This window comes from Lactuca saligna, chromosome 5 (assembly GCF_052625555.1).
Source record: "Lactuca saligna cultivar CGN05327 chromosome 5, ASM5262555v1, whole genome shotgun sequence".
In the NCBI taxonomy this organism is placed as follows: domain Eukaryota; kingdom Viridiplantae; phylum Streptophyta; class Magnoliopsida; order Asterales; family Asteraceae; genus Lactuca; species Lactuca saligna.
The window spans coordinates 9,333,313-9,359,607 of record NC_136421.1 but is presented as its reverse complement, the minus strand read 5'-3'; the positions used below and the strand labels follow the sequence as shown (position 1 = coordinate 9,359,607).

Below are 26,295 nucleotides of genomic sequence, written 5' to 3'. Positions count from 1 at the left end.
TTCCGGTGCCCGATCTGGTTGCAATGAAAGCAGACCATGAATCCCTTGGGGCAATCCTTGGCGATATGCCCCTCCGTTCCACACTTGTAGCAACCACCAGACCTATAAACACCATCATGACCCTTGCCTCACTTTCCGCAAGTGCGACCCTTCTGACCCCAAGACCTCGAATCGGTGGGCTTGGCCTGCTTGGCTGCCGGTTGAGACCGTGCCGGCCGCCGATCCATCCTCTAAGACTCGGCCTCCTCCCTGGCATGCGTCTCCAACTCAATCTCCCTCTTTCGGGCATTTGCCTGAAGCTCAGCAAATGTTTGGTCTGATGAGTTTGCCACAAACTCACGAATGTATCTCCTCAGAATGCTCAGATATCGGCTCATACGTGCCTGCTCGTCGACATGTGCTCACGGTAGAACATCGCCCTCTCGTGAAACATCCGGGTAATCACAGTAACTGACTCAGTACCCTGCTTGAGGGTCAAGAACTCCAGATCCAAACGCTCCCGTTCCACCGGGGGAACATACTCATCACGAAACATAGCGGTGAACCTCTCCCAGGTCATCGCAGCAAGCTCTGCTGAAGAATAGTGCATTGTCACAAACTTCCACCAGTCCTTCGCCCCCAATCAAAGTTGGTTCAACGCGAACCGAACACTCAGATGCTCCGGACATGAAGATGTGTAGAAGCACCCCTCTATGTCAGAGATCCACCTCATCGCGACCATTGGATCCTGAGTCCCGTCAAACTATGGTGGCTTCGTGTTGCTAAACTCCCGGTACAACAACGAATCACCCCCTGCGGTCTGGTAGTAGCAATGGCCGCAGTGGCTGCTGCAACAACAGCATCAGAAAGAGCGACATACCGCTCTTCAAAAGTCTCAATCAAGGTGGTCTTAATAGACCCGAACATCTCTGGAATCTCAGCCCTGATGGCCGCAACCACCTCCTCGTGGATGATCCTACGGATCTACTCATCACTCGTCCCACTGATCTCTGGTGTGTGGCATTTCCTAACCATGATCTACCTCTGAAATACAACATAAAAAAATATCAGGGACTCGCTTGAGTATACATACACTTGATAAACCCACCATACTTGTTCCTTGGTACCCTAAGGATTCTTACTTGGACTGTGCACTGATCCGGTGTCTTTAGTAATACGGGCCCAATACTACCGTCCACACCGCATCAACATCCACTCCAAGTCCTCCTCCGAGGATCCCAAGTCACAAGTACTCTATCTCTTTTCACACATAAACTACCCTTCAGTAGACTCTCATAACACCTCATTACTACCTACTTACTCTAAAGCATCTCATGGCAGCATAAATCTTCTTAGGCTAAGGCATCACAAATTAGGCCACTCTAGTCCTAATATGAATACCTAGCCTACTCTAGCATGCTTAGCACATTTCAATATATCTCATAACACAAAATGTAAGGGTATTTTGGGAAATCACCGTTCGGTCACTGGCTGATTGTACACACTGCTCACTTGCGTATCTTTTCAATTCTTTTACTTTTCAGAAAAATTGTTTATCCTATGAAAAATTTCTCAAATCCTCAGTTTGAGTTCAAATACACCCGAAGGTGAATCCGAATCCCTCAAACCAAGGCTCTGATACCAATTTGTAACAACGTAAAATTTAAAACAATTTTTCATTTAATTTTTAATAAAACATTTCATTATTTAACCATCCAAAAGTCAAGTATCCAATGTTTCCACAAAATACATAACATAATCCATAACCCAAGATCTCCAAAGACATGACATCCGCAAGTGTGTACTAATCAAACTGGCACCTTCCCGCGATCCTCGCTAGTACCTGAAACACATAACACATAACACTGTAAGCACGAATGCTTAGTGAGTTCCCCAAAATACCACATACTGCACATACGCCTTTACAGGCCCTAGGATCTTTCGATCCAAGTGTCTCAGGGGATTTCCATCCCAGAACTCTGTTGACCGTCCGGTCCATATCATCTTGACCTTCCGGTCCACATCATCTTGACCTTCCGGTCCACATCTTCATACTCATATCACAACATATCACATATAGCATATGTCACATATACATCATACACACAAGACCTTCCGGTCACACATAATTACCCCATCAGGTAAGGCATAGTGAGAAGACTCACCTCGCTGATGTCAGATAATCACTCGTGCCCAATCTCCCGATCTATCGTCCTCCTATATCATAAGTACAACTCTCATTAATACTTTCCTGACTTTGTGTGACTAACACTATCAAGTCAACACTAGTCAACCCTGGTCAACAGTCAACCTTTGACTCGACTCGTCGAGTGCCTTCGAGCAACTCGGTGAGTTCACCCGTGTCCACCTGTACCCGTCTAGTCCTGCTTAACACGTCGAGTCTTTCGTGAGAGAGAATTTATAAGCCAAGGAGAGTCCAATTATGAACTCGGCGAGTTCCATCGCGTACTCACGTCCTCTAGATCCCTTCTGACTCACCGAGTCATTCCCAAACCCGGCGAGTAACCAACTGTGTGATTTACAGGGAAACCCTAACCCTACTCGTCGAGTCTGTTCTTGGACTCGGCGAGTCCATGCCATGCACAAACCCAAACGACCTCCTGAGGTCAAATCTGTTCCATTAATCCATAGATCCGACCTTCCCAAGCATGATAATCACGTAAAGTCTATATCGTGATGCACAAGCAACTTCTATTTGATCCTATATGATGTTTTAGCCCCAATCATCATAACCCATGGTCAAAACCCCCATTGATCTTCATAAAGCTTGATGAGTAAGGCTCTCTGGACCTCTATGGATCAAATAGGGACTAATTGGACATTAAATCTAAGCAATAAAGGGTCCAAGAAACCCTAAATCCATATGATCATCATAAAACAGAAGGGGAGCCGAATTACTACCTCAAATCTGATGCTCTGAGCTCCAAATCCACAGAATGGCAACCTCCTTTGCTTCCTCTCGGCTAGAACCTCCTTCTTCTTGTTAAAAAAATACTTCAAAGGTCAACAATGGCTTCCTCTCACTCCCTCTCTCAAAACGCTCAAGCACTCTAGGGTTTCTCTTAAGGGACTGATAGCCGCAAATGACGACCCTAAGGGCCTTTAAATATGTCCCAAACCCAAGAGATTAGGGTTTCATTAAACAACGCGGACTTACCGAGTCCACCCATGAACTCGCCGAGTCCGATCATTAAACCGGATAAGAATTCGCGACCCTACTCGGCGAGTCTAAGCACCAACTCGCCGAGTCCCTCCACAACCTCCAAAATAAATGAATAAAATAATATACCTGGGAATCCGGATGTTACACTAAAACACACCAAAGGATGATGAATTAGCCATCCTCTTGCACTATGAGCTTCCTCTTTGCTCTCTAGGGTTTCTCAGGGTGTAATGGTCGCAAACGAAGGACATAAGGACCTTTAAATAGGTCTGAAACCCGAACAATTAGGGTTTTCCTTAACAGTGATGACTCGGCGAGTCTAGATACCCGACTCATCGAGTCCCTTCATTAAACAGGTTACCAAGTCATGATCCTACTCGACGAGTTGAGGTGTTAACTCGCTGAGTTTCTTCATATCCTAAAATAGAATACTCAAATTTCCATGCCTGGATGTTCGGATGTTACATTTTATGTCGGAGATCCAAACGGTGTAACAACCCAAAAATCAGGGGTAAAATTTTCATTTTTAATATAGCTAAAACATTGATACCATTTATTTCAAACATTTCAAATCATCATTCAGTAAAATAAAATATTTATCAGAGTATCCCAAAATCATTCATTGCGGAAATCATAGGTGTGTGCACTGCGATCAATCCGAGCCCTTCTTTTCCAAATCGATGATACCTGAAACCATAAGCAAAACTGTAAGCACACGAAGCTTAGTGAGTTCCCCAAAGCATACCCCACACACAATCCACATATCATATTAGCTATAAAAGTTATCTCTAATTCTCTACCACGTAACACATATCACATTAGTTGTAAAGCTATCTCTACCACATAACACATATCACATTAGTTGTAAAAGCTATCTCTACCACATGCCACATATATTGTTAGCTGTAAAAGCTATCTCTACCATATAACATTGACTGTAAAAGCTATGTCTACCACATATCACATATCAGATTAGCTATAAAAGCTATCTCTACCACATATCCCTGCACAAGGATGCCATGGGCGCCCCCATGGTCTTACACCCATGTGTCATGGGCCCACCCCATGGTCTTTTCCCTGCCAGAAGGCCATGGGCACCCCCATGGTCTTACATTCATGTGTCATTGGCCCACCCCATGGTATTTCCCTACGCATAATAATTATAGCTAGAAATATACAAAGTATTGCTAACTATCGTACCACAGATCTCTACACATATCTCTACTACATGGCTCTACTAACACATATACCATAGTCACATAATGGGCCGACCTTGGTGCCTTAGACCCATTGGTGTGGTGAGGAGACTCACCTGGCACTGCTGAAGTCCCGCGGATGAAACTCCAGCTGCTGGTTGATAGATTCCCGAACTGCCAACATCAAACACTACCCAATTAATAATTGGGTTCCAAGCCCAAGGTCCAACTCACACTCCAAAGGCCTAATATTCAAGTAATGGGCCAAAGCCTAACATATGGCCCAATTTTCCAAATTGGGCCCAAACCTCTACATGGACTTATTTTAAGGCACAACCAATTATCTAGTCCAAACATGTGGCATCTTGATGGCCCAATAGCTAATAGTCCTCAAGGCCCAATTATGACCCAGTTTTCCAAATTGGGCCTAAGCCTCTCTAATGGGTCTTATCCTAAGGCCCAATAATTTCCTTAGTCCATAAGTGGACCAATAAGAACCCAAACCCAATTAGGGTTTTTCACATAAAATGTCGTTTAGGGTTAAGTGTTCCTACTTAACCCATTAAGGTCTTAATCCTTTAAGAACTTATTCATTAAGTCCAAACATACAATGAAATTGGGCTTGACTCATTACTTCACTCCAATGGTCCCAAATGCGGGTCCCGATAAGTCCAAACCAATAATCCTAAAATTAGGGTTTTCCAACCCAATCATAGCCCATTAGGCCCAATAGCTAGGTCTTTTGATCAATTAGGGTTTATTAGGACCATTAGGGTTTCGCTAGTCGGGCACCACCCACTACCACCTCGGGTAGTGGTGGTCAATGGTGGCTCACAGAGGCGGCCACCACCTCACGGTGGTGGTTAGAGTTTCTTTTCATTATTCTTTTTTCTAATTACACTTATAATGCTTTACAACAAAAATAAACACATACACAAACACACACTAACTAACATAAACACACACACAACCACCCTTGTGGTGGTAGACTGTGGTAGAACCGAAATAGAGACGACAACCACCATGGTTGGCAGCCATGGTGGTTTTCTTGAGGTTTTCTGGCCAACCGAAAACACACACATGCCAACCGAAAACACACATGGCGGTGTAGCAGCGCATCACACACACATGGTTTCCGCATGGAGTTTTCTGGGATTGTACTATGATTCATTTTACTTTTGACAATATGATTTTCAGACATGTCGTTATTGTTTTTATAAAATGATATGACATTGGAAATTTTTTAGTAAACTATGTTGTGAATTACTTAATTAAAAATGAATTTTTTGGGCTCGAAAATTGGGATGTTACACGCAGGTTGGAATGGAAGGGGATTTTACATGGGTTAGGAACTAAGCAACACAAAAATTGAAACCTATAGATTTACTTCATAAAAAATCTAAATTACATAAATGATCCTTATGCTTGGCAAAACGTACAATGCTTGGTCTTTATGTAAAATTTCTTACATAGATGGTCCTTAAATAAACACAACTCCAAATAATTACCAAAATGAAAACTAATTGGATCTTAGTTTTCAAGGAGGAAACAAAGTAGAATTCAACAGTGCACCTGTAAATTATATTTTATATATACATTTACTAGCATAATTTTCTTTGCTTATATATATATATATATATATATATATATATATATATATATATATATATATATATATATATATATAGTGTCAACTCCCATATACTAGTGTAATGGTCATTGCAGTAGTTGAAGATGGTGCATGGGTGCTAAATGACATGTCATCTTGAGGGGCATGCTCCGTGTAGAAGAAACCACACTGCTTGGGTTGTGGCAGTTGACTTTCATTACTGAGCATCACAACTACTGAAGACATGGTAGGCCTATCTTCAAGGTTTCTTTGAACTCACAACAAAACCACTTCAATTGATCTCAACACTTCATATAAACGATGCGACTCACTTAAATTCTCATCAATTAGCTCCATCGACCCGCCCTCTGGATAAAGTATCCATACTTGCAAAAAAAAATGATATTTTAACCCACTTAAGCCAAATGTGTTGTGGATGAATTAGTAACGATGTCTGTCAAGATTCAGATACAGTGTTGTATACATAAAGAATGTTTCATTTTTGGATCGAATTGACTTACTGAATCTGATGATAATGAATGACTATTGACAGATCAGTAGACTTCATTTTTCAAAATTAGTTAGGGTTAATGTCATAAAATGACAATCAATATAACGCCCTGATCCTCATGTATTAATATTAATATTTTGGTTTGTCTTTTTAGAACCTACTCGGCGAGTTGGCCTCCCTACTCGTCGAGTAGTAGCGGGTTTGCCCGTAAACTTTAATGATCTACTCACTGAGTTCGCTATGGGACTCGACGAGTAGATGCTGGCAGATAAAACCCTAAACTTCGAGGCCTTGCACCCTATTTAAAGGCTCATAAGCCTCCCCTAGCCTCCCCTTTACAGTTCCTTTCCTCCCAAAAACCCTGATTCGAGTGTGAGTGTGTTTCTTGGTGGTTTCAGCTTGAAGGAGAGATTTGGTGAAGGAAGCACTTGAGGAAACAAGTTAGAAGAAGCAAAGGACTCGTGGGGATTCAAGATTTACCTCTGTGGAGCACTTTCTGAAGGTATTAAGCTGTTCCTTGACTCATTCCTTCCAAAACCCTTTTGTGCATGGATTCTAGGAAAGGGCTTTTGTGTTTAAGCCAAGATCTGAAGTTGTAACTTCAGATATGGACTCCTTTTGACCTCGAGATGCATAAAGTTATCCAGTTAGCCTAGCATGAGCCTCCCCTCAAGTGTATGACTCAATTCCAAGCTTAGATTTGCTATTTTGGGGCCTTAAAGCCTTGCATACACGTAAAGTTTGCAACTTTATGTGAAAAGCATGCCCTAGGAGCCTAGATCTGTAATTTGGAAGCATTGCATGGATCCAAGGAGTCTGTATGGCTCGAGATCGGCGAGTCTCAGGGGACACTCGGCGAGTCATATGAAGATAGGCATGGACTCGACGAGTTTGATGAACAACTCGGCAAGCCTGATGAATATCGCTATGAACTTAACGAGTTGGATGAACAACTCGGCGAGCCGGATGAAGATTGCCTAGAACTTGACGAGTTGAAGGAACAACTCGACGAGTCAATTAAGATTCCCCCAATTGATTCGATGGTCATAAACCTGTCGAGTGGAAAGCAAGGAAACTCGACGAGTGGACCTTAGATTATCTGTCAAGACCATATGAACTCGGCGAGTCATCTCGATGACTCGGTGAGTAGATGTTATCCCGAAAAACTCGGCGAGTTAGGGTCAACATAGACTGTTGACTTGATCCTAACTGAAGTGGACCAGGGCGGACTTTAAGGTTAATGACTGGGTATTATATGTCACTTTTAGGTAGTGAGTTGGAGCAGTTCGTGGGGAATATCCAGTCGAAAAAGTATTAGTTCAGCATTCGTATCAAGTGAGTCTTCTCACCATACCTATAGGTTTAAGGCACCAAGGCCAGCCCAATATGTGATTATGGTAGATGTGCTAGATACTCTGTGTTTGCTTTGTTATGACATTGCATGTTGTATGAAGACCCCAGGGGGAGCCCGTGGCATTGGATGTAAGACTATGTGGGGTAGCCCATCGCAGTCCTAGGTGAAGACCATGTGGGGTAGCCCATGACACTGGATGTAAGACCATATGGGGTAGCCTATGGCAGTCCTAGGTAAAGACCATGTGGGGGTAGCCCATGGCACTATTACAGATTTTATGTATGCATGGTTTATGTGTTATGTGTGTAGATTTATGGCTATCAGGATATGTGATTGTGTGTGGTATGCTCTGGGAAACTCACTAAGCATTTTGCTTACATGTTGTTGATTGTTGCAGGTACTTCGGAGCCTAAGGGCAAAGGCAAGGCGTGATGACGTGGCGTGTACTTTACCTCTCTTTTGGAAGTTTTGGGTACTCTCTGATGATTTCATAAAAACACAACGTTGATGTAATGAATGTGAATTGGAAACAAATGTTTTGAAAACTTATGGAATATGTAATCGGTTGATTAACTAAAATGAAAAATTTTCTTTGCAAAAATTTGGGATGTTACAAATTGGTATCAGAGCCTTGGTTTGAGAGATTCAGACACATCTGTAACGCCCGCGTTTCCAGACTAGGCATTTTCATTGATGTAATAGTCTAGGTTAACCCTTGTAACTCTTTTTGAAGTATTAATGATGAAATATTTGAGTATTATGTGAATTATGTGTTTATTTTCTTAATTATTATAATTTAATGAATTAAGAATAAAATAAGCGTCAAAATTAAAGTATGAGATAATCCCAATATCTTTGCATAAAGATGTAGTGGTCGAAACAAGGATTCCGAAGATATAAAGAATGTCGAAACCCGAGTTATAACGAAGAAGTTATGACCTGTCGAAGTTTCGCGACAGAACCGACAACGCTGAATGACGTAGAAAGTGAAATTTGCGTTAGAGCGATATTTAGCCTTAGTGATCTAAACGAAAGTCGTAGAGTTCTATAAACCGAGAGCGTGCATAAAAAGAACGCCAAAAAATTACTTCGTATGAGGAAGTTATGATTTATTGAAGTTTCGACTTAGCGGTATGCAGCCCGAAATACTCGATTTGAGATCGAGGGGTTTTTAGCCGAAGCAATCCAAACGAGAATCGAAGATCTCATTGTTGGTATCGAAGCGATGAAAAGTTAGGCGAGAACGGACATCAAACGAAGAAGTTATGAATTTATAACGAAGTTTTCCTGTCCGGGCCTACTAAAAATAAATAATGAAAATAAAGTCAAAATTAGCCGATGAAGTCTAAACGAAAGCTGTAGAGAGTAGTCTCACCTACGTGTGGATATAAAGAACATCGAAAACGGAGTTCGTATGAAGAAGATATGAATTTCCGAAGTTTATTAAATAATTAATATTTAAATTTAATCTTTAATTCGGATGTATATCCGAAGGAATCATCGATCTGATCCGAAGTACGCCCAACGTACTAGCGTACGCCCAGCGTACCGCGAAGCATGACGCACCTCGCACTCGAGTTCTTCGGATGACGCATGCAGTGACGATTTCGGAGGCTTGCGCCCCGCGTAAGGCTGTACGCCCAGCGTACGGCGAGGCCTCAGCCTCCTATAAATAGGATGCGAGGGTTCCGGGTATTTTTGCTCATTTCTTCTCCTTTTTGTGCTGAAGCTATGCGCGTAAACCCCCGAAGCCATCCCGACACCCCGGATCTCATATCCAAGCCGAAGCTCGATTCCCGAGCTGAAGCTCTGCCCGCGAGAAGTTCGATTTTTGTAGAGATCTTCCAGATCTGCTGAGGATTACTACTTCTACAAGCCGTAGTGCTGTCCGATCATCTTCTGATCAAGTGAGTGTGTAGTTATTTTCTTCCAACACAATATTATGAAGTATTTTATATAAAATACGTGTTATGTGTATATATTTTGTCGTTATATGTGTGAATGTATATTCACTCTCTTCTATCTCATAGATCTGATTTATTCTCTATGAAATACGTGTTATGTGTGTGTGCCTCATCTGTTATGTGGAATATTATTGATTAAAGCATGCTATACAGGTTTTTAAACTATGTATAAAAATGTATATTTTTATCTACTAATATGTTGGGTAGAACATGGATAGATAGTTGGTGTGTAATAAACAGATGAGAGGCCTCGTTGTTGTTTTGATTCAGTCATCTAGCAGAGTTTAGATGACGATCACGGACTTTTCTAGATAGTCTTGTGGAACACTAGCAGGCTCGCCACCTGTAGGTGTTAATGAACTTGGGTGTTCATTCGTTGTACTCCATCCCCCTCATGGTTGCCGTATTTGACATATATTGCCGGGAAACCCCCGAATGCATGTGTTGTCGCCCCGATGAAATATTCTAAGACTAGGTCCCTTGTGTTAGTTGTTTTAGGAACGTAAAGTGAGAATAACGGGAATGGGTAATTGGGTTATTGTTGATTGGTGGAACTAAATATAATTATTTATTGTGGGTTGAAAACCCTATATGCACACCAGGCTCCCAAGCCTGACCCACTCAGTTTTATTTGTATTACAGGAAGTGGCGCAAGGGCATAAGATGGATGAACCATCAAGTTGTTTTGTTTGCAAGTCTGTATATGTATATATTTGTTGAATGACTTGTAATGTTATCGTTTATGCTTTAAGGTCTGTATCGGAACATGACATCCCGAGTTTTGATTATATAATGAAAATACATTTCTTTTATGAAATGCTTGGGTAAACATTGTTTTATCACGTTTTGTTTTTGCGAACAAATTCCGCAACTCTTTTAAACCAAAAGGATTTACTCTGAAATTATTTTAAAAGCATAAATGAAAATCGGTCTTTTCTGGCCGAGATTTTGGGGATGTCACAACATCCTCGGATGTGTCAGAACTCAAACTGAGGAAGTGGTAAACGTTTTCAAAAGTAACTTAAAAAAGATTTTAAGCCCAAAAGAAGAGAGTACAACGCGCGTGATCAGCCGAGCCAAGTAAGTAGTTTCCCAATTCGAATAGCCATGTTATACTGAAAATGAGCTCTGTTGATTATGTGAAATTGCTAAGTGTATGTTAAAAAAAAATTATATATGGTTAGGAGTTACATCCTCAGAATGAGTGATTTAGCCTTATTTCCTTTTCCTTGTTTCGATGTGGTTTTAGGGTAGAATCTCTTATTCAAAATTCTGTTTGATCCTTTTTTGTGTATAATTTGCATGCCTAGTAGCAACCTGCATTGATTGGTATGATTGTTTAGAGTAGGACAATAATAGGGTATTCAGGGATTGATTCATGCGAGGGCTGTGAATCATAGTTTTTCGGTTATGATAGATTTGGAGGTACTGGGTAAAGCAGGGGAAAAGTACAGGTAGATGTGGAAGGTAGTACTGGGCCTATACTATTGGAAGCACAGGACCCGTACCCGAACCCATGTTCTATCTGGGAATTCCAAAGAAGCTTGGTATAGATACAATCTCAATATGGGAATCCTGATCTTTATGTTTGTGTTATGACAGTTCAGCATGGTGGTTACGCGATTTGGAGCAGGGGGATCAGGATCATGATCGAGATGCGGGGCTGGGTCAGGCGGCCTTACCGATGGTATTGACAAGAGGCTGCGCGAGCTGATCGCAGCCGAGGTTATGAGGGGCATCCTTGACGCTACCCCAGTCATCTTTGGGACGGTCAAGGAGGGCATGATGGAGATCATGGAAGAGAGACTTAGACAATTCAGTGCCGATATTTCTGCGAGCCAGGGTGGAGCTCGAACTTCCTCGTTTAGGGAGTTCAAGGCATGTGGAGCTCCGGAGTTTTCAGGGGGCTGGGATCCCATTGTGAGTAGACGCTGGGTGGCAGACATTAAAAATGCTCAGCGTACGAGTTCTTGCCCGGAGGAGGCAAAGGTCGGATTTGCTTCCTGTATGCTGAGGGACAGGGCCTGAGATTGGTGGGGCGAGGTTACTAGTCAGATGGGGACAGCCGGTGTGGCTAGCATGACGTGGACTGAGTTTGTTCAACGTTTTGATTAGGAGTTTGCACCGCCTATTGAGGTGCAACGGATGGTGAGGGAGTTTCATGATCTACAGCAGACTACTGAGACTGTGGCGGAAATCACCGCCAAGTTTCGAGAGCGAGCTTTGCTGATTCCTCAGTATTCGACCGATGAGGACATGAGGAGGACCCGACATCACTCTATGTTGACGGAGGACATTCGGGAGTTTGTGAGTTTCACAGGGTGCAAAACCCTGAATGAGATGGTTGAGAAGGCCTGTGAAAGGGAGATGGAGTTGGAGTCCCGCACAAAGCTGAAGACTGAGCAGGTACAGGTAGCGGGGACTCAGGCTAAAAAGCCTAAGATTTCTAATTCTTCGAGTAAGGGCAAACAGGGCTAGGGCCGGTGTGCCAAGTGTGTGAGATTTCATAGTGGGGCTTGTCGTACAGCCGGGATGTCAGGATGCTACTCCTGTGGCCAATAGGGCCACTTGAGTAAGGATTGCCCCAAGAAGGGTTTGATATGTTTTCACTGCAACCAGACAGGTCATAAAAAGGACGATTGTCCGAGGTTGCAGGGTGGAGGGGGAGGATCTGTGGCGGCGCCCGCACCCGCCACTATGAGGATTACTAACGGCCGCCCCAAGGCGGAAGCTCCAGCGGTGAAGAGCCACGCATTCCAGCTGACTACCGAGGAGGCTCAGGCCGCGCCAGACGTTGTGGCTGGTATGTTTTCATTATCCTCTGTTCCTTTAGTGTTAAGTGTTCGCATGTATGCTTATTATGCTTTGTATAGGGGCCTTCCTGTTCAATAGTATGACGGCCCATGTCTTATTCGATTCGGGGGTTACCCGATCTTTTGTGTCTCTTGCACTTAGCAAGAAATTCCGGGACGCACCTGGGACTTTGGATGCCCCGCTCGAGGTGGAGATTGCAGATGATCGCACCGTGAGTGCTGCGAAGGTATATCGGGACTGTGTCCTAAATGTGCACGTCGAAAGGTTTCGCGTTGATTTGGTTCCCATACCCTTGCGAGGATTGAAAGTGATTATTGGGATGGACTGGCTGGGGGCCAATGGGTCCATGACCGATTGTGAGCGGCAGTTAGTCCGGGTTCGTAACCCAAGGGGATGAGAACTGGTTATTCACGGTGAGAGGACCACGCAGGGCCTGGCCCTTTATTCATCTGCAAGGGTGAGGAGGTTTCTGCAGCAGGGCTGCATGGGATTTTAGGCCTATGTTTCAGATACGCGAATGGAGGAAGTGGCGGATATCGATAATGTACCAGTGGTGCGGGATTTTCAGGACGTTTTTCCCGAAGAATTATTACCCGGAGTGCCTCCGAAGAGGCAGGTCGAGTTTCGTATTGACCTAGTGCCAGGCGCCGCCCCGATAGCAAAGGCACCATATCGGTTGACGCCACCCGAGATGTAGGAATTATCTGCCCAGATCCAAGAGCTACTAGACCGCGGTTCATCCGTCCAAATAGTTCTCCGTGGGGAGCTCCAATCCTTTTCGTTAAAAAGAAGGACGGGTCGCACAGGATGTACATCGATTATAGGGAGCTGAATAAGCTGACGGTGAAGAACCGTTACCCCTTGCCTAGAATTGACGATTTATTTGACCAGCTCCAGGGAGCATCGTGGTTTTCCAAGATTGATCTTCGGTCAGGGTATCATCAGATGAGGATTCGGGATGAGGACATACCGAAGACATCTTTCAGGACTCGTTATGGGCATTATGAGTTCATAGTGATGCCATTTGGGCTCACTAATGCTCCGGCCGCGTTCATGGACCTCATGAACCGGGTGTGCATGCCGATGTTGGATCGGTCGGTGATTGTTTTTATTGACGACATCCTGGTCTATTCTAAGACCAGGGAACAGCACGAGTAGCAATTGAGAGAGGTACTGGAGACCTTGAGGATGGAGAATGTAGCACCTGGTTCTTGGTACGTATTCTGTTATTAAATCTTCATTTATTTTTGCATTTTTGGCCTTGGACTCGGCGAGTTGAAGGGCTGACTCGCCAAGTAGAAGCGGGATGAGGCGCGGGGTTTAAGCTGCGGACTCGGCGAGTCGAGTCCCAGACTCGGCAAGTAGCCGCTGTTTGGATAAAACCCTAATCCAGGGGTTTGCACCTTATTTAAACGACCTTATGCACCCTCCTTTCCCCCTTTATGCTCCCAAACACTCCTCATTGCAAACCCTAGTCGTTTTTTGTGAGGAACTAAGGCTTTTTGAGTGATTCTTGTGAGTTTTGATCTCAAGGAAGAAGGAAGAGCATAGAAGGATCAAGAGGGGACTGAAGGATTCGAGTTTGGTTCATCATTTGCAGTCTTTGGAAGGTATAAAGTCTGAACCTTGCTCATTCATTTGTTAGATCCCTCTTTGAGGTGATTTAGGGCTTTTATAAGCTATTTTTGGTGGCCAACCATGTTTGCAAACATGGTTGGGGGTCTGGGCTTCTGCATCATGTCATTCTATGAGCCACAAGTCAGATCTAGGTTGCTTTTTGAACCAAGGAAGGCCCCATGCAACAAAAGAACCATTTTAGAGCCTTTTAAGCTCTAATGTCCCATGCATGCACGTAAAGTTTGTAACTTTACATGCTAGATCGAGTTTAGGGGCCTCGATCTATCATTTGGTTAAGTGTTGTACATTAGAAATCGAAGTTCTTAGTAAGGAATGTGATAGACTCGGCGAGTCCAAGCGTTTTGGTCCCATGTCAGTGTGGGTCATAAGGACCAGTTGGGTGTGGAAAGGTTTTAGGAGTCCCGGGAGTGACCCAACGTTCTGGACTAAGCAAAGTGTTCTGGGAATTCATGGTACTCGGCGAGTGCATGAACGAACTCGGAAAGTCCAAGACAATCTTCATGGTACTCGGCGAGTCGAGGACAGAACGTGTTCATAGGATGAAGAGTAACTTGATGAGTTGTTCATACAACTCGGCGAGTCAAGACAGGACATGAGTATCAGTTGAAGATGAACTCGACGAGTTGTTCATACAACTCGGCGAGTTGGATGTGGATTCAGTCGGTGTTCTTTTAGAAGGAAAAACTCGTTGAGTCATCGCCTAGCTCGACGAGTAGAGACGGGCATGAGGTCTGATGGAAGGATAGGGACTCGGCGAGTTGCGAGCCAACTCGGCGAGTCAGGTCAACTGGAAGTTGACTTTGACTTTGACTTGGTCAAGGGGTAACATGGTTATTTTACCCTAAGGGTAGATGTCAGTTTCTGACTAAGTGTTTTGTGGTAATTATAGCCGGAGGAGCAGCAGTGGCAGCAGTCAGAGGATTCCCGCACAGTTCAGTAGCTACGAGGTGAGTTACCTTCCAGTAGGGGTGGGTCTAAGGCCACAATGTTGGCCCACCATTGAGGAGTATTTAGAAGATAATTGTCTTTGTGATAATTTATCTTGGTATGGTATGCGTTTGGTTATGAGTTATATCTGTATGATATGTTACATGATAGGGATAGTTTCCCTGATAGTGGTCCTTAGGACCAAGGGGTAGGTCAGTACCCGGATATGTCTGAATGTGTGCTTATATCTTGCTATTGTATGCTAGTGGTAGGGGGTGGAATAGTCCCTAGTTACTGGTTGAAAGATACCGATGACGTTTACCGGTTGAAAGATATTGATGATGATTATCGGTTGAAAGATACCGATGAAGATTACCGGTTGGAAGATACCGATGGTATTGTATGGTATCTGGTATGATGGGGGAACTCACTAAGCTTTTAGCTTACGGTTTCAGTTTTTGGTTTCAGGTACCTCTTCATCCAAGGGGAAGGAGCCGGCGGCATAGCATGGCATCACACACACTCACATATGATTTCTTCACGGTGTTTTCTGGGATTGTACTCTGATATGACATTTGTTCATGGTTGTGGGTTTCAAATATGATACTTGGTTTTGAGATGACGTGTTTATACAATATTTTCTAATGAATGTTTTATGAATTAATTAATCAAAAATGAAATTTTTGGGCTTGAATTTTGGGATGTTACAGAGAAGCTGTATGTAAAGTTCTCCAAATGGAATTCTGGTTGAAGGAAGTGCAGTTTCTGGGTCATGTCATCAATCAGGAGGGTATTTCGGTTGACCCAACAAAGGTGGAGGTGGTGATGCGATGGGAAGTACCGGGGAATGCCTCTAAGATTCGTAGCTTTTTGGGCTTAACGGGTTATTATCGAAGATTTATCCAGGATTTCTCCAAGACTGCCGTGCCATTGACCCGCTTAACTAGGAAGAATGTGACTTTCCAATGGGGTGAAGACCAACAGAGGGCTTTTGAGATCCTGAGACGGAGATTATGTGAGGCTCCGATTCTAGTTCTACCTGAGGGATTGGATGACTTAGTAGTGTATTGTGATGCATCTATTTCAGGATTGGGTGCAGTACTGATGCAGAGGGGGCACGTGATCGCTTATGCCTCGAGACAGTTGAAGCCTCACGAGGCTAATTACCCCACTCATGATCTGGAATTGGGGGCAGTGGTGTTTGCCCTCAAAATTTGGAGGCACTACTTGTATAGGGTGAAATTCATTGTGTATACCGATCACAAGAGTTTAAAATATTTGATGGACCAGCAGAACCTAAATATGTGACAGAGGAGATGGTTAGACGTGCTAAAGGACTACGACTGCGAGATACTATATCATCCAGGGAAGGCCAATGTGGTGGCCGATGCATTGAGTTGCAAGGCGACAGGGTCGCTAATCAGGAACATTTGTATGAGGGTGACGGTAAGTCCCCCTTGATAGACATAATTCAAGGGGCTCATGTCTAAGGGGTGAAGAAAGAGAAATGGAAAATGGAAAGGATTCGGGGGCAGTATCCTTTGTTTGTTAAGGATGGTTGCGACTTATTGACATAGTGTGGCCGAGTGTGGGTACCGATGTCAGGGGGAGTGAGGCAGAGACTGTTGGAGGAGGCGCATAAGTCTAGGTTTTCTATACACCCAAGTGCAACAAAAATGTATAGGGATTTGAGGCGGGGATATTGGTGGCCCTGCATGAAGCGAGAAATCGTCGGGTATGTGGAGCGGTGTCTGACCTGCAGGAAGGTCAAGGCCGAGCACCAACGACCTCATGGCAAGGTTCAGCCATTACCCGTTCCCATGTGGAAGTGGGAAGAGATCACTATGGATTTCGTCACGAAGCTACCACGAACAACGAGGGGAGTAGATGTCATATGGGTAATCGTAGATAGACTGACGAAGAGTGCCCACTTCATCCCAATCTTCGAGAGTATATCTGCGAAAACGTTGGCAGACATTTATGTTCGAGAGGTGGTGGCTAGGCACGGAGTGTCAGTATCAATGGTTTCAGATAGGGATGTTCGGTTTACATCTAGGTTTTGGAAGAAGTTCCATGAGGAACTGGGTACCCAGCTGCATTTTAGTATGACATATCACCCCCAGACCAACGGCCAGAGTGAGAGGACGATCCAGACACTGGAAGACATGCTGCGGGCATGCGTAGTGGATTTCGGAGGAAGTTGGGATGCGTATCTTCCACTGGCAGAGTTTTCGTATAATAACTATCACGCCAGTATTGACCGAGCACCATTTGAGATGTTATATGGGCGGAGGTGCAGGACCCCAGTGTGCTGGGACGAGGTTGGGCATCGGGTTTTAGGGAGCACAGAGGTGGTACTCGAGACCACCAGATTGATTCAGCAGGTACGTGACCGGTTGCGGGTCGCACAAAGCCATCAGAAGAGTTATGCGGATCGACGACGATCAGACCTCGAATTTTAGGAAGGGGACTTTGTTTTATTAAAGGTGTCGCCCTAGAAAGGGATTATTCGGTTCCGCAAGAAGGGCAAATTGGGCCCCCGGTTCATAGGAACGTTCAGGATCATAGCCCGGGTGGGCAAGGTGGCATATCGATTAGAGCTTCCAGAGGAGCTTAGTCGGATTCACAAAACCTTCCATGTATCTCAGCTTCGGAAGTGTGTCGCCGACGAATCCTCAGTCATACCCTTGGATGACATTCAGTTGGATGGGAGCCTGAATTACGTCGAAAGACCAGTTGCGATTTTGGAAAAGAAGACAAAGAAGCTCCGGAATAAAGAAGTGAAGTTGTTTAAGGTGCAATGGCAGCACCGAAGGGGTTCCGAATGGACTTGGGAATCAGAAGATGAAATGCGAGGTTTCTACCCGGAGTTATTTGAACCAGCAGGCTTCGAGGACGAAGCCTAATTCAAGTGGGGGAGAGTTGTAACGCCCTGATCCTCGGGTATTAATATTAATATTTTCGTTTGTCTTTTTAGAACCTACCCAACGAGTTGGCCTCCCTACTCGTCGAGTAGTAGTGGGTTTGCCCGTGAAGTTTAATGATCTACTCGCCGAGTTCGCTATGGGACTCGACGAGTAGATGCTGGTAGATGAAACCCTAAACTTCGGGGCCTTGCACCCTATTTAAAGGGTCATAAGCCTCCCCTAGCCTCCCCTTTACAGTTCCTTTCCTCCTAAAAACCCTTATTCGATTGTGAGTGTGTTTCTTGGTGGTTTAAGCTTGAAGGAGAGATTTGGTGAAGGAAGCACTTGAGGAAACAAGTTAGAAGAAGCAAAGGACTCGTGGGGATTCAAGATTTACCTCTGTGGAGCACTTTCTGAAGGTATTAAGCTGTTCCTTGACTCATTCTTTTGTGCATGGATTCTAGGAAAGGGCTTTTGTGTTTAAGCCCAGATCTGAAGTTGTAACTTCAGATCTGGACTCCTTTGACCTTGAGATGCATAAAGTTATCCGTTTAGCCTAACATGAGCCTCCCCTCAAGTGTATGACTCAATTCCAAGCTTAGATTTGCTATTTTGGGGCCTTAAAGCCTTGCATGCACGTAAAGCTTGCAACTTTACGTGAAAAGCATGCCCCAAGAGCCTAGATCTGTAATCCTAGATCTGTAATTTGGAAGCATTGCATGGATCCAAGGAGTCTGTATGGCTCGAGATCGGCGGGTCTCAGGGGATACTCGGCAAGTCATATGAAGACAGGCATGGAGTCGGCGAGTTTGATGAACAACTCGGCGAGCCCGATAAATACTGCTATGAACTCAACGAGATAGATGAACAACTCGGCGAGCCGAATGAAGATTGCCTAGAACTCGATGAGTTGAAGGAACAACTCGGTGAGTCAAGTAAGATTCCCCCAATTGATTCGATGGTCATCAACGTGTCGAGTGGCAAGCAAGGAAACTCGACGAGTGGACCTTAGATTATCTGTCAAGACCTTATGAACTCGGCGAGTCATCTCGATGACTCGGCGAGTAGATGTTATCCCGGGAAACTCGGCGAGTCACTTGTTGTACTCGGCGAGTTAGGGTCAACATAGACTGTTGACTTGATCCTAACTGAAGTGGACCAGGGCAGACTTTAAGGTTAATGACTGGGTATTATATGTCACTTTTAGGTAGTGAGTTGGAGCAGTTCGTGGGGAATATCCAATCGAAAAAGTATTAGTTCAACATTCGTATCAGGTGAGTCTTCTCACCATACCTATGGGTCTAAGGCACCAAGGTCGGCCCATTATGTGATTGTGGTAGATGTGTTAGATACTTTGTGTTTCTTTGCTATGAGATTGCATGTTGTATGAAGACCCTGGGGGGAGCCCGTGGCATTGGATGTAAGACCGTGTGGGGTAGCCCATGGCAGTCCTAGGTGAAGACCAGGTGGGGTAGCCCATGACACTGGATGTAAGACCATGTGGGGTAGCCCATGACAGTCCTAGGTAAAGACCATGTGGGGTAGCCCATGGTACTATTACAGATTTTAGGTATGCATGGTTTATGTGTTATGTATGTAGCTTTATGGCTATCAGGATATGTGATTGTGTGTGGTATACTCTGGGAAACTCACTAAGCATTTCGCTTACAGGTTGTTGATTGTTGCAGGTACTTCGGAGCCTAAGGGCAAAGGCAAGGCGTGATGATGTGGCGTGTACTCTACCTCTCTTTTGGAAGTTTTGGAGACTCTCTGATGATTTCATAAAAACACAACGTTGATGTAATGAATGTGAATTGGAAACAAATGTTTTGAAAACTTATAGAATATGTAATCGGTTGATAATTAAAACGAAAATTTTTCTTTGCAAAAATTTGGGCTGTTACAGATACACAATTTGTTTTTTTGGTCCCTTATCTTTTAATTGTATTCAATAGGTCACTAAAGTTTTTTTTTTTTTGGATTCTTATTACTCCATTGAGATAGATTTCAACTGACTAAACTGATACATAATCCTGTGTTGCGTCCACCGTGGCATTCAGTATGACAAAATTAGTTCATTTAGGTCTACACTACGTTGAGATTGCATCCATTGTGACATCCGGTACGACAAAATTACCAAATTAAACTAAACTTTAATCGTGTAATGGGAACTCGGAAAAACTTTAAAAGCCTATTGAGTAAAATTAAAAGATAAGTGGCTTAAAGAGCAAATTTTGTGTTATTGGTTGTTATTTTATGACATTAACCCAATTAATTAGGGACAATATTTCTTTATTTGTTGTGTTGTAACTTGTCTATTTCAAATATTCAACCATTCAGCCCATAAAGTTAAGAAAGAAAGAGCCCCTTACATGTGCGAGAAGGTTATGATGGTAGTCATGGTGAAAGAATCCTCTGTTTTTCTTTTGGGTAACAATCTCCAACACCAAAACAATGAAGCTAAGTACGTCTGATTTTACCGAGAAAAGTCCATCCACTGCATATTCTCTGGGATATGTAACCACTACAAAATAAAAATAAAACTATAATAAATAACAAAATGATAAAAAACATAATAATAACATATTTGAAAATGAAATAAAAGATTGGAGATGCGTACTAAGTTCCAAGTTCCAACCACTTCTATTGTATTTGCTTGTCTCTTTTCCTAGAAAGCTTCTTAAATAAGTGGACTTAAGGGAGTGTTTTGTCGTCTTATTAACTTTTCAAAAGGTAAATAAGTTTAATAAAGTAACTAGCTGTGAAACCCCGCTCCGCGGGGTTCGGTTAAGACCAGTAAAGTATGTTGCTATTGTCTTCAATTTGGTCATTTACAAATACATAATAGTCAAATATGTTGTAGTATGACACCAGTTGTACAAAGTATGTTGTTGAATTGTTAAAAGTACAATATGTTAACATTCTCTTAGATCAAAAGAACAACATACTTTAACTGGACCAGACCACTACTCAACTGATCTGTTAAATGTTCTTCCTGGATGTTTACATTGATAAAAAAAAAAACCCTTCAGCCTGCAAGTGGGAAACAAATGTGTTAATGCAATAGATAGCAACATGCTTCCATTTCTTCCTATTGGAGCATTGTACTTTGGAAAATATCTACAAATATATGTTTTCTTCAACAAAAAAAGGTCATTAAAACCCAAAATTTACCTGGGCAATTTATATTCTCCAACAGCACCAGCATCATCATCACAACTGAAACCCAGTATAATTTTTGAATAATTGTACAAGCATACAGAGAAATTACATAATTCATGAAAAATCCAAATAAAATATAATCAAGTATTGAATGAGGTAAACTAAAGTGGAATGAGTACCTTAATTGGCTCAGGCATTTCAGCGAACGCGTTGTGGGCGTGCATGTCATAGGGTTTAATTTTATAATCAGTTTCGATCCAGAACCTGTAACTTTGAGCAACAAAACCAACTTCCAAATAAAAACAGACAGGCGTTCTTAAACTATGTCAAATACTCAGAAAACAATGTAAGAAAATCATACCTACAATTGATTAATTCAGTTCGCTTGCTTTGGAAGCTAGGATTGGGACCATGCTTGGCATGGGTCGGAAGGAACTTTTTTTTTTTTTTTTTTTTTTTTTTTTTTTTTGGGTTTTTGGCAAGTTACACCTTTCCACTTTCCACTGTGATGCCAAAAAACTCCTTTGTTTTATATTTTGCACCAGATATAATTTATATTTTGCACCAGATACAGATATTTCACCAATTATTTACAATAAGGTTAGTCAACCACGAAAATAGTGTATAGGATCAAATCCCTTGCAAGCAGATAAACTAACATTTCACCATCTATCACAAATCTCAAGGTCTGCAATGGCCTTCTTGTGGGGGAGTAATAGGGCATACACCTTTATAATCAGGATTACCCTGTAATAAGGTTATCTTTTTAATATCTATTATAAAAAATCTTTAGAAAAAAGAGAGAACTATATACCTTAAAATTAGTACGAAATACTTTATCTTTATGTTTTCGTTGTTCAAGAATCCAATTATGAGATCAACATTTCTGTTAGCAGTTTCATCAATTGTGAATATATAGTGGTTTGGCCAGATGCTCAAGCATCTAAATTTATTTATATAAACACTAATAATAAAAAGAAAGAATTAGATCATCTAATCCAAAAGTTAGAAAAAAGTAAAATGTATAAACATGTGTAGATATGTACCTTTCCATTGTTGGCAAATTCTTTCTTTAAGAATCCTATAGCACCGGGGCCACAAACAACATGCGTAAAATCTCTAAAATAATATAATGTTTTATTATATCTGTTGGCTTTCTATTGGGAACCCTTTTGGATCTTTTCATTTGTTTCTCAAATAAAAGCCAAATACACAAAAGACAACTTTTTGGGGCTAATACTGAAAAATTCAGCTATATTCGGAACCGAAAATGTAATTTACTCTTGAATTTAACTACTCAGCTTTTAATTTTTTTAAAATGGACCATTATTATTTATCATCCCCTTGGACCAAAACTGGGAAAAAACAGTAAACCACAGCAACCAATAATGCAAATATCTCTTAATTTTACTATCAATCTATTTTCTAAATTATAACTTATTCTTTTTTACTTGTCTTGAAAAGTATAACTTTTTAAGCTATTTCACATGCAAAATGACCATTTTGTCATTGGCCATGCACTTTTAGTTCCTTTTTAAAAATTTTTGGTAGATACTAATGTTCTTCATACGAATTTATTATGAGTATAAATTTATAAGTTGCCTAAGAACATGTTGTATTACCTTTACACATAAGAACTCTTCAAAATGAGAACTTTTCAGAAAGCATGATGTCAGAATCTGAACAAAAGAGACATTACAATAAGTAAAAATTGAAACAAATCAAAAAGTACGTTTACTATTAAAGATAAAATAAAACCAACCAAAAGAGCTTGATTTTGAGCATCCACATTTTCCAGAAATACCCTTCCATGCAATCTTTGCTTGGGAGATTAGTCAAAGTAGAAGTTTGTTAGGATGATTTTATGAAAAAAGTCATCGCCATCGAAGCACAAGACCTGAACAAAACGCCCATTTGTAATTACATCGACCTTATTTATACTCGTAATAGTTAAATAACTTCATTTCATTAATGAACTTTAATTTTATTTTTTCAAAATAACGGAAGGAATAAGAGTAGAATTCTACAATGAACAAATGAATATGCAGTCCTTTTAAAAAGGATATGAATAAGCATATATAGGATGGGTCATCATATGATTTGATTCTTTGCCTATATGTTTACAGCTACTTAACTTTCAATAACTTTACAGGGAAATACCCAGGAAGCTTGCTACTCTTCCACAAATTCTTCATCTTCGTCTGCAAGATAAACCCTCAAAATTAAGAAAAATGATTTTTTTTTATTTGGGTATTCGGTTTAGTCAGGCATTTAGACAAACAGGTGGTGGGCATGGATAGAAAGACAAATCACATCCTCGTCATTCGTGTTGGATTGATTCCAAATTACGAAAAAAGGATTTAAGGACAATATACATTCCAGTAACTAAAATTTAGATTCCAAGAAAAGGCATATTTTACAAAATACATATTCCAATAGCTTAAATTTGTAATATAATCACTTCATCCTGCAAAATATACATTCCAGTAGCCTAAATCTGCAACCTTTTTGATTGAAACTCCAAAATATTCTGAATTTAGGAAGATAGTACCAACAAATGTTTAAGAAAGTACGAAAGAAACTTAACTGTGCTACCAAAGAAAGTCAAAATGTTGAAAGATTTGGATGTGAATCTGTGATAAATTAGCATAGTGGAGAATAAAGATACATGCCTGATCAAAAGCAGGAAAAATGTAATCTGCAAATTGAATTTCTGCTATAGCTCGATTCCCCTGTTACAAAATTATTATTATATATAATAAGTAACTGTATGAAAAGATGCAGAAAAGGATTTTGGAGTACAAAATTTTAAGGAACTTACCATTGCTGGTAGACAATACCAAATCCAACAATCCCCTGTTGTAAAAGAACGAATCTTAAATCAGAAACACCATTTTTTTAAATTGTAGTGATTGACATATCATAAGATTCCTAATTATTTCAAGAAATGAAAGAGTTCATGACGATTTTTGTTGGTTTAAAAAGTCAAACTGTGAGAGATTTTTTATCGATAAAGTTACCTGTTCGCATCGAGGGGTCTTAAAAACCCTATGTTTACCAAATTGATCAGCCAATCCAGTTGTGCAACGGAAGACGCCACCAAAACCCACATCTTCCCCAAATATCTAAGAACTGTGATTCCAAATGTGAAGTTTTGGTTCCCAATTTAGTTTAATTTGTTATGATATGGTAATAGAAATGAAAAATCAGTTAAGAATCCATGCTAATTTTACAATTCCATTCGGAAGAGGGGATTCTATTAAACCTACATGGCCCACATGTGAAGAATCAGATATAAGAATCGAGTAATTAGACAAAAATGATCATTCAACAAAATCAGAAAAAGGAAGGAATAATATATCAGGATTCAGACATAATAGAGTATTATAATTATAATTAAAGAAGGTAGCAAAAGTGAAAAGGTACCGAGGATCAAAATCTAAAGCTATTTGAAGTGCTTGATTGACTGCAGTGCAAAAGTTTATAGATTTCCCCGTTCTAGTTCCTGGTTGTTACACCTGACCATCAACAGAACTAAAATTAACATGTGTATGTTTAAATTAACATGTAATCAGAACACATACTGAAATCAGATATTCACGGCGACATCAGAGAGAAATCGGAAATTCGAAATCCACAACAGCCAGTCTGAATCGGTTAAGCGATGGTGGTGGTGAAAGTCGGTTGAGCGATGGTGGTGGTGAAATCCTGTAACTTACGCTGAAATACAACAAAGCCAACCCTATGGTAAGTGGTTTTTGTTGGGTAGAAAGGTTGTGGGGTATAGGGGTAGGAAGGTTCGATGGAGAGAGATGGTGAGTGTGTGTGTTGTGTGAGCATTTAACATCTACAGATATGTGGTATAGCGTAAGGCGTAAGGCCATGGATCAGGGTTTCTTCAGATAGAAGGATCGAGAAATGAGATTTGGTTCCCTAAAAGCATATTATCGACGTTGTTGGCAAATTCCTTCGTGGGAATACATAAATACATAGACGAAGATCTTGCTTTCTTTCAGTACTTTCTGCGATGGACTGCAACATGGACTAGCCGAGCTCGTTTTTAGAGGGAGATGGAGGGGAAGACAGTAAGAAACCCTAAGTTTCTTTGTCTGAAACCTTGGTAGGTCTGTTTGAAACCTTGGTAGGTGGTGGAAGTATCGTGAAGGAAACAAAACGAAAACAGGTAAACTCCACGTAAAGGCCAGGGAAAAAAACACGTATAAAACAGGAAGATGTGTCAATGACCAGAAAAAGAAACACATACAAATTAATTAAATAGAAGGGGATCAGTGAAAGAAAACATATGCAAAATATAAGGGCAAAACGTGACAAAAATTAGGCAAGTATACTGTAGCTAAGGATTGATAATTTTAATATATATATATATATATATATATATATATATATATATATATATATATATATATAATTGGTAAATAAAAATTTGCTTTTGAAAACAGTTTTTTACTATCCTTAAAAATGTGTATTTAAAAAATTACAACACAACTTTTGAAAAGTCTTTATAACTTTTTCATCTAAAATAACTATAAGGTTATCCAAACATACTTTTTTAGAAATGATTTATCAACTTGTAACTTTCTACTTTTATCACCACATAAACTAATAAACATTTTTATAAAAATAATTTATTGAGTTAAATAAGCAAAATCCCAAACATCCCCAAACCCACCTTTTATTCACGATTGGTCGTCGTCGGCTCCTTCTTCCTCGTAGAAGCCCTTCCACCACCTCTATGAATGTGGCTTCCATCTAAATATCAATTGAATCAACAAAAGATATTATCTCGTACTAACACATCGACCGCATCGTCACAGCCTGTCTCATATGTCATTGAGGACCAACAAGACGTTGCCGCTGCTATAGGTAGGCTTAACATCGATGGATGTAGGGAGTTTTTTCGTAGTCAACAGAGTGAGGGTCAACATCACAAAAGGGAAAATAGAGAGAGAAGGACAGTGATGAGGGATGAAGCAGGTGTCAGTTTATCTGGATTTTGATTTCATTTGTAAGTAGTTTTTGATTTCCTCCAC

At 41.4% G+C, this 26,295-nt stretch overlaps 1 long non-coding RNA gene across 18 annotated transcripts; it reads right to left on the bottom strand.

Moving 5' to 3' along the window:
- Nucleotides 1-3,667: 3,667 nt before the first annotated feature.
- LOC144998027 (uncharacterized) lies at nt 3,668-25,470 on the bottom strand. Of its 18 annotated transcripts, none has more exons than XR_013660076.1 (14): nt 24,829-25,470; nt 24,265-24,762; nt 24,066-24,100; nt 23,917-23,976; nt 23,007-23,445; nt 22,867-22,923; nt 22,291-22,363; nt 22,059-22,130; nt 21,606-21,991; nt 21,424-21,514; nt 21,257-21,301; nt 20,703-21,115; nt 20,455-20,606; nt 3,668-3,850 (listed from the first exon to the last, which is right to left on the bottom strand). It is a non-coding gene; the product is annotated as an uncharacterized LOC144998027 (long non-coding RNA). The 18 variants fall into 18 exon arrangements; XR_013660077.1 differs by having other exon boundaries at nt 22,291-22,325; XR_013660063.1 differs by adding an exon at nt 4,476-4,533 and having other exon boundaries at nt 22,059-22,923.
- Between the last annotated feature and the right edge of the window lie 825 nt (nt 25,471-26,295).